The 9,536-nt window shown below is 39.6% G+C and overlaps 1 long non-coding RNA gene across 1 annotated transcript in view; it reads left to right on the top strand.

Moving 5' to 3' along the window:
• The window catches only part of LOC102166094 (uncharacterized), a 154,249-nt gene extending 145,945 nt beyond the window's left edge, over window positions 1-8,304 (top strand). The window contains 4 exon segments of the long non-coding RNA NR_201403.1: window positions 749-833; window positions 3,000-3,132; window positions 3,237-3,306; window positions 4,779-8,304. This is a non-coding gene — a long non-coding RNA (uncharacterized LOC102166094).
• The last annotated feature ends 1,232 nt before the right edge of the window (window positions 8,305-9,536 follow it).

Genomic DNA, 9,536 nt, shown 5'->3' with positions numbered 1-9,536 from the left:
TGAAAGGTTGGTTAGCCACGCACATTGGCTGTTGCTCATCACTGGACCCCAGACTTACATGATCTTTATAAAAAACTGGGCACTGTCCCACTTCCAGTGAGCATATAGTCACCTGGAGGATATGGTAGAATATTTAGGGAGAAACACTATCGTGATAATAATGTTACAGGCAAGAGTGGGTTGGGAGCAATATTAATGGTAATCTCATGTGGGTGGGAGCTAACATTTGTTTTTGTTTGGCTGTGGGTTTTTTTTGTTGTTGTTGTTTGTCTTTTTAGGGCCACACTTGCGGCATATGGAAGTTCCCAGGCTAGGGGTAAAAGTGGAGCTGTAGCCGCTGGCCTATGCCACAGCCATAGCAATGCAGGATCTGAGCCACATCTACAACCTACCCCACAGCTCACAGCAACACCAGATCTTTAACCCACTAAGTGAGGCCAGGGATGGAACCTGCGTCCTCATGGATACTAATCAGATTCGTTTCCACTGAGCCATGACAGAAACTCCTAGTAGGAGCTAACATTTGTTATGTGCCTACCCTGTATTAAGCACTGGGTCAGGAATCTTACATGTTTTTCGCTCCTGAAATTTTCCTAAGAAGAACATGGTAAAAGTTTTATTCCCAGCCTTGAAAATGTAGAAACTAAACAATTTTATCAAGCTCACATAATCAATAAACAGTAGAGCGAGCTTTCAAACTCAGAACAGCCAGATGCTGAGCTGATATTCTCTCCTTCATACTGTTCAGTTCAAGGAAAGCCACCTGGAAGACACATCAGTGATGACCAGAGGAAAGGCCAACTGGTTGAGGACACCATAACAAGCTGTTCCAGGTACTTACCCTGTATGGTTTTTTTTTTTTTTTTGGCCATAGACATCTTTGCCCTAAGCTTTTTTGCTGCAATCACTTCAGCCATGTGGCTATTTAGTCATAGAGAAATGTTGCCGTGAAAGATTAAATAACTGGTTGACAGTTTGGTTTGATAGGTTGGTCTCAACTGGTTGAAATGTGTTTTCTTCCAGTTAGTGATGCTATTCATAGGGTTAGAGAGCTGACAAAAGAGGATGATATGGCCCCAAGAGTTGGTTTCTTATTTTGAAACACATAACATTGGAGGAGAAAGAGGCTGAGAACCTCAAAGGTGCAGAGCTGAATGAACGTACAGTTCTCATAAAACTTTGGAATGTCTATCAATGGACATATGACCATATGCCAAGAGCAAGGAACAACAAAACACAGTGTAAGTGATTTCACATTACAATACAAATCTCAGCTACAAATGTGCATCCTTGTGTTTGGAAACTGACACCTCTCTTAATAAGGGAAGAAAGAAAACGTGTGCTTTGGAATGAGGAGAAAAAATCAATGAGCAAAAAAAAAAAAGTATAATGAATACTCTGAGCAAAAGACTTGGAGGATAAATGCTAAGGTATAACCCACAAAATCAGATCAGATATTTGTGCAGGATTGCCATGAAGTTACACATGTTTGAAACTTATTCAAATATTTTGTATTCGGCAACAAAGTCTTTTATATTTTATTATTCATTTTTCATGTTTTATTAGGTCCTTTTTAATGTCCCTCTTTTATTTTTAAAATTTTTATTTTCTGGTAAAATTGCCTCATGGCCAATTAGTTACGTGGTGAATTTTTTTTTTTTTTTTGGTCTTTTTAGGGTCGCACCCGAAGCATATGGAGGTTCCCAGGCTAGGGGTCTAATCGGGGCTATAGTTGCCCACCTATGACACAGCCACAGCAATGCCAGATCCGAGCCAGGTCTGCGACCTACACCACAGCTCATGGCAATACCGGATCCTTAATCCACTGAGCGAGGCCTGGGGTAGAACCCGCAACCTCATGGTTCTTAGTTGGATTTGTTTCTGCTGTGCCATGATGGCAAGTCCAGGTGGTGAAAATTCTTGCAGCAAAGATATCTACAATGAAGATGCTTATGGCCAAAGCATTTGGAACTATTTGTGGAAGTAAACCAGCCTTGTCCTTGAAGTTATTTGGGCTTCCTCTATGCTCTTAAGTTACTCAGGGTTACCAATCAGTTAGTAAAGCCAATAAATACAGTGAATTTTAATTGTATTTGATTTTGTCTAATGGGAACTTTAAGGAGGTCGCAAAGAACAAAGTCAGGAGGGAACCAGAATGATCTCATTTTAAACTTAAAAATTTTCCTTTAATCTAAGATATATTGGCACTAAAAAGTCCATGAAAATGAGAGTTGGGCTCCATGCGTTCATTTATTTTAAAAACTTGATTGATGTACTATTTCACACGACTAATTTACTTATTAGATCTGACATATCTAAATTATATCTTCCTCTCGCCTGACTCTCTCTGGCTTTTGTAACTTTTGCCACTTAGATCCTCTTTCTCTCTTCGCTGTTTATCATCTACTGCTGGCAGCTGTCAAATCGTGATAGCTGACAGCAAAATTACTGTGGATTCAGCACCCGGAGACAATACTCTGGACCAGCTATGTTTACAAAGGAACCTGGGTGTGTGGGTTTTTTTTGTTTTTGTTTTTGTTTTTTTTGCTTTTTTAGGGCTACACTCGAGGCATATGGAAACTCCCAGGCTAGAGCTACAGCTGCCAGCTTACACCACAGTCACAGCAACGCCAGATCCTTAACCCACTGAGCGAGGTCAGGATTGAACCCAAAACCTCATGGTTTCTAGTTGGAACTCCCTGGGTGTGTTTTTTAATGTGTTGTTGGGGCCCAATTAGGAAGTGGGAGCAACTATCCTTTAGCAGAAGGTCAGGACAGTTTGCCTAACAAAGCCGTTTGTGAAGCTTTACCCCTCGAAGTCTGTGGTCAACCAAGGGAAAGCAACAGGAGGTGGGTCTTGGCCAAAGAAGTGTCACCTAGAAAGCTTTGAAGAGGTATCAGTTCTCCACAAAGGTAAAAAAAGCAAGAGAGATTCTCAGCTGTTAGACACTCAGAGGAAAACTGCCCTGTGCCCAACCACCTTCTCTTCTTCATCACAGAATCTGAGCTTCCAAGGGGGATAATAGCTTGGGCTTGTGCTGGATTCAAACACTAGATCAGCACGTCACATCCCCTGTCCAAGAGTCAATGGTCTTTATCTGTGAAAGGAAGATGATGTATCAAACTTGCAAGGTATGTATGGGGATTAAATAGGATTTAAAAAAATGACGCACTGACACATGATAGACTCAGCAGTGAGAACTTCTTCAACTCTTATGTCCCTGATGCATTTTTAGCCACTTGTGAGGACAGCAGAAGGACACCAACCCCTCCCCTTACCTCGAGGACTTGCTGTGTTGATGCAAGGTCAGGTTTAATTCAATTTTTTTTTTCTCCCTCTTTCTTCCCTTCCTTTCTTCACTCATTCCTCCCTTTCCTTTATCTCCTTCCCCTTTCCCTCCCTTCCTTCCTCTATCCTTCCTTCCACCCAATTTCAAAAGTTACATGTGTTCAATTACATGTTAATTGAGGAAAATAGACAGGGACTTATTTATTGCAGACAACACAGAAGAGCAAAAAGAACGTATAGTTTCCCAAAAGCCACATCACAGGTAGATCTACGACAAGTGTGTGTATGTATGTGTGCTTCTAATCCAGTAATTCTCAACCTGGGCTGAATATTAGGATCATCTGGGAAGCTTTTGATTTGGGTGCCTGGGATCCCCACCCAGAGTTTCTCACTTAATTGGGCTAAGTTGGGGTCTGGTTATTGGGTTTTTCTTTTTTTGGCCACGCCCATGGCATATGGAAGTTCCCAGACCAGGGTTGCAATCCACACCATAGCAGTAACCCAAGCCACAGCAGAGACAGCACAGATCTTTAAATTCGAATCCTTAACTGCTAGGCTACAAGGAAATGCCTCCAAGTCTTATTTCTTCATTATTTTCCCACCGACTTCTAGCAAAATATCTGGCATATATTAATTTTATAGTTAATAAAATTTCTTTGAAAGAATGAATAAACGAATTTTTAAAAGGCTGCCTTTTTTTAAAGCACCTTTTCCTTGAAAGCGCTTTGTAGAAATATTATTTTTATTGATCCTTATAAGAACCCAAAGAAGTAGCCATTATCATCCCTATGAAATGTTAAGTGAATTTGCCAAGGTCAAGTAGCTAGCTGGGTAGAAGTTCAAGACCACTTCTTGAGCAACCCCCCCCCTTAAATATATTAAGATATTACCCCACAAGGGGTCTTCCACTTTCAAGTAGAATGAAATAGGTCACGAGTGTACAATGCTTCTGTGTAGCTATCAGAAAAACTGGACAAATGACAAAAGCTCTTTTTAGCTACCAGAGAGTTGTGACAGCAAGGCAAACTAGATGATTGGGAAATCTGAAAAGAGAATTCTTCTAAAGCTAATTTTTATTTGCTGTTTGCTTCCTCAGAGCATTTGCTGATTCTAGGCTCTGAGGGAGGATCAGGCTTAGCCTATACAATGGGCCTCTGCTGGAGGAAAGAGAAGCCTGAGAAGTTTTGTGCATGGCTGGCCAGACAGGTTGCAAATTTGAGGCGTGGCAATGTGGCTGGTTTCATCAGGAGACATCTGTTGAGTTCTAGGGTTGTGTGAAGGAATTTGACAGGCTGGGCAGTAGAAGGAAGTTCTCTACAATTCCTTCTTATCTAGGCAAACTCCTCTCAAGGGAGGGAGCCCATTTCAAATGTATAATTTCTCACCCCCTCAAGGCATCTGCCATATTTGAAGCTATAGATAGAAGGAGGCTAAATAGATTAACTCAGAATCTCCAAAGATCAGAGCAGAATATGTTGCATTCTTTCAGGGCTAAGGAGTCAAAGCCTGCCAGGCTCTCAATCAAAACCATGGAGGACTGTGTGCCAGGAATGGAGATGAAGCAGAGCAGACCTAACCTGTGTGTGTGTGCGTGGAGAGAGAGAGAGATTTATTATAGGATTATGCCATTATGGAAGCCAAGAAGACCCATGATCTGCTGTCTGCAAGCTGGAGAACCACAAAAACCAGTGGTGTGTAATTCAGTCCAAGTTCAAAGGCCTCAGAACCAAGGGAGCCAATGGTACAAGTCTCAGGCTGAGGCCGAAAGGTCCAATAATCAGGGGTTGGGTGTTACTGGCATAGGTCCTATCCCAAGTCTGAAGGTCCAAGAACCAAGTTTGCCAATCCAGGAAGCAGGACAAGATGGACATCCCAACTCAAGCAAAGAAAACACATTCAGCCTTGCTTCATTTTTTTTGTTCTATTGAAATTGGAGGCAGAGTTCCTGTAGTGGCTCAGCAGATATGAATCTGTCTAGTATCCATGAGGATGCAGGTTCGATCCCTGGCCTCGCTCAGTGGGTTAAGGATCTGGTGTTGTCATGAGCTGTGGTGTAGGTCACAGACACGGCTCAGATCTGACATTGCTACAGCTCTGATTAGATCCCTAGCCTGGGTACCTCCATATGCCGTAGGTGCAGCCCTAAAAAGACCAAAAAAAAAAAAAAAAAAAAAAGGATATAACAACTCACAGCCAGTCAGATGACCTGTGTGGCTTTTTTCTTTTTCTTTTTCTTTTTAGGACTGCACCCTCGGCCTATGGAAGTTCCTGAGTTAGGGGTTGAATCAGAGTTACAGCTGCCAGCCTACACCACAGCCAAAGCAATGTGGGATCTGAGCTGCATCTTCAACCTACGCCATAGTTCATGGCAATGCCAATCCTTAACCTAGTGAGCAAAACCAGGGATCCAACCTGCATCCTCATGGACACTATGTCAGGTTCTTAACCTGCTAGGCCTCAATGGGAACTCCAATGTCCCTTGCGGAGATCTTCTTCACCCAGTCTACCAATTCAAATGCTAGTCTCTTCCAGAAACACCCTCACAAACAAGCCCAGAAATATATTTTACCAGCCATCTGGGCATTCTTTAGCCTAATCAAGTTGTCGCATAAATTAACCATCACAGTGGATTTTCTTCTCTTTCCATACTTCCCCTTCGTCTCTCTTTTAACCAATAGGTTCTAGAAGGTGGCCAGAACCACTTGACTTCCTTCATGCCTCCCACGGCCATAACCACTTCAGAGATTCTGCATCAGTTAGGATATTTTCTAAGTAACAGAAAGTTGAATTCTAACTGCGTCGCACAGCAGAGAATGTGTTCCTTAAAGCTGTGGCTCGATCAGGGTTACGTTTCTCTTTAATTTTCTCAGTTTTTCCTTCTTTGTGTGTTGTATTGATGCTGAGGTTTGTGTCCTATATGGCAGTAAAGTCACAATAACAATTATAACTATATGTTTCATACTACACAGAAAGAAAAAAAAGTGTTTGACAAGTGCTAGTAAGAGTCCTGAAATTCATTATTGGCTAAGACCAAAGTGTGTCTCCGATCTAATCACTGTAGTCAGTACAACAGAAAGCGCCCTTGGGTGCAGTACGTGTCATTTAGTCCATCCCCGAAGTGGGCTATTTGAGGGCAACAATGCATCTCCAATGGAAGTGGGGACTATTGGAAACGGTTAAGTGGGGCGTGGATAGTGGGGTCATCCAACATGTATTCACTACAGTGCTCAACCTAGATTCTCATAAAGATACACACACACACACACACACACCAACCAGCAGCAACTAAAAGCTTAACCAAATAAATGAACATAAATCATTTACAGAATATGTTCGAGCAATAGACTCATACGGAAGACAAGAATTGTGTTAAATCACAAAACTATAGTTTAGTGAACCAGAGAGGATAAATAATATATCACACCGGGGTGGATTTTCTTTCCTCTTCCTTGTAGAAGGCTTTGTGTGCAAAGAAGATTGACTTGTTTTTGCACTTTAAACTTAAGCATTTGAGGGTGTTTCTTGTCCTCTCAAATATAATCATATTATATCAGATTTTAAATCAAGACTTTAACATCTTTGTTAATGTTCTAAGAATGTTCCATGCTCATGACTGTGTAAGCATTACTGAACTTGGCATTCTGCTCCTGTCTCTTTTATTGTTACATGAATTAATGCTCATGTAAAAACATTGCTGTGATGACAACAATGGAGGTTTGGCAGACACCCTCTGTGAGCATAAAAGGAAAATCAAAACACCAAGAAAATGTGTGGTAAAGGGGAAAGGGCTTGGTTGAGCACTGGGTGATAAGTCCAAATTAAAGCTCATTGAATATAAAAGTTCGAATTACATGCTGAGCTGGAAAGGATCTCAAGAGGTCATCTGGTATTCAACTTGTTGGCAACACACACATTAAAATTATTCAAGACTAGGAGTCCCCATTGTGGTTCAGTGGAAATGAACCTGACTAGTATCCATTAGGATGTGGGTTCGATCCCTGACCTCACTCGGTGGGTTTAGGATCCAGCATTGCCATGAGCTGTGGTGTAGGTCCTAGATGCTGCTTGGATCCCATGTTGCTGTGGCTGTGGTATAGGCTGGCAGCTACCACTCAGATTTGACCCCTAGTCTGGGAACTTCCATATGCCTCAGGTGTGGCCCTAAAAATACAAAGAAAAAAAATTATTTAAAACAAAGAGTTAACTGTATTCCGTGTACCACTTTTTTTTTTCTCTCTTAAAACATTGAACAAACAGCAGAGGAAAGAAAAGCCCAATTAATTCTTAATTCAAAGCTTATTGTATTTTGTGATTCTTAAATATTTTGGAAAAGATGTTAAAATTCCAAATCCCTGCCAGATAGAAAGCAGATATTCCAAAATAAATATTTCACTGTTTGCTCTGCCAGTGTGATATGAAGCAATAATTCTCTTATTACCACAAAAGTCTGGGGAAGACTTTGGAATTAGGATCTTACTAGCAATTATGCTTTTCTGAAACCATTGAGGGATATTTGTTCTTTAATTTTCCTAGGGGTTACTAAGCACACAATCCAACCAAAATGCTAAAAAATATATTAATTATACTTACGAAGAACTCTCACACACTTCATGAAAGTATATTACTTTTTTGCATATCCTATTGTTTTATATATAATTAAAATTATGATAGCAACAGAATTTTGTACAATACTATCTGCTCTAGCAAGTCAATTTCTACTTCTAAAATTTATCCTGAGGAAATAATCACAGATGTAAGCAAACACTTATATACAAATGTTAATTACAGCATTATTTCTAAGAGCCAAAATTGGACACCACTAAACTACCCAACAATAGGAAGAGGTTAAATAAATTATGGGGCATTTGTACAACAACATACTGCATAGCCATGAAAATTGTGTCATGGAGTATCCGATTTCATGGGAAAATGTTTGTGACATATATCTGTGTGAAAAATTCAAGTGTGTATATATGATCCCCTTTTAAAAAATAAACAAAAAATATGACTTAGAGAAAATATGCTAAAAAATTAATGAGTTAAAGGTGAGTGGCAGATATACCTTTTTCTTTGTGCTCTATTGTATTTTCTATAGTGAATATGTGCTACTTTGATAGGGAAAAAAAAAAAAGAACAGAACCCTCCAACACCACTGGTGGGAATGTAAATTGGTGCAGCCACTGTGGAGAACAGTGTGGAAGTTCCTTAAAAAACTAAAGTTACCATATGATCCAGCAACCCCACTCCTGGTCATATATCTGGAAAAGACATAAAATAAACTCTAATTTGAAAAGACACATGAACCCCCAATGTTCATAGCAGCACTATTTATAATAGCAAAGACATGGATACAACCTAAGTGTCTGATGAATGGATAAAGAAGATGTGTGTGTGTGGGGGTGTATGTGTGTATATATATATGTATGTATATGGAATGGAATACTACTCAGCCATAAAAAGGAATGAAATAATGCCATGGTAGTAACATGCATGAGCCTAGAGATTATCATACTAAGCCAGACAAATATCATATGACATCACTTCTATAGGGAATATTTTTAAAATGATACAAATGACCTTATATACAAAACAGAAACAGACTCATAGACATTGAAAACAAACTTATGGTTACCGAAGGAAAAAGGGGAGGGATAAATAAGGTGTTTGGGATTAACACATACACACCACTATATAAAAAAAAAAAAACAAGGACCCACATATAGCACAGAGAACTATATTCAATACCTTGTAATAGCCTATAATGAAAATAATTTGAAAAAGAATATATATATATATGTATGTATAACTAAATCACTTTGCTGTATACCTAAAACTAACACAATGTTGTAAATTGACTATATTTCAATTTAAAACACCCAGTAACTGTTGTTTTTAGTTCCATTATCTCTTAGTTTAGGTAAATAAGGGTTCAAAATATTGTTTCTATGCATTTTGGAGGATATACATACACATGTTGTCTATATTTCTTGCTTGGTCCACATCTGTGCTGGGAACCCATTGCCATTAATGATTATATACATTATCTTGAAATACATCCATGTGTTGCTACTTGCATTTCTAATTCGTCTTTCTCATGTATTTCCACCAGGCCAATGCTTCTCATATTTCAGTAGTACTTTAAAACTCTTTCACAGTATTTTTCTATCACTGCGGTATTGCCTCATATTGTAATTCATGCCAGAGAAAGATACTTTCTACCCAACTGCTTTTCGACAATATTATGGCC

The sequence above is a fragment of the Sus scrofa genome, chromosome 7, assembly GCF_054392235.1.
Source record: "Sus scrofa isolate SSC_HxYL_T2T_F1_AM1 chromosome 7, Sscrofa_HxYL_maternal_Yorkshire_Landrace_v2.0, whole genome shotgun sequence".
In the NCBI taxonomy this organism is placed as follows: Eukaryota; Metazoa; Chordata; class Mammalia; order Artiodactyla; family Suidae; genus Sus; species Sus scrofa.
This window is presented reverse-complemented; position numbering and strand designations above follow the sequence as displayed.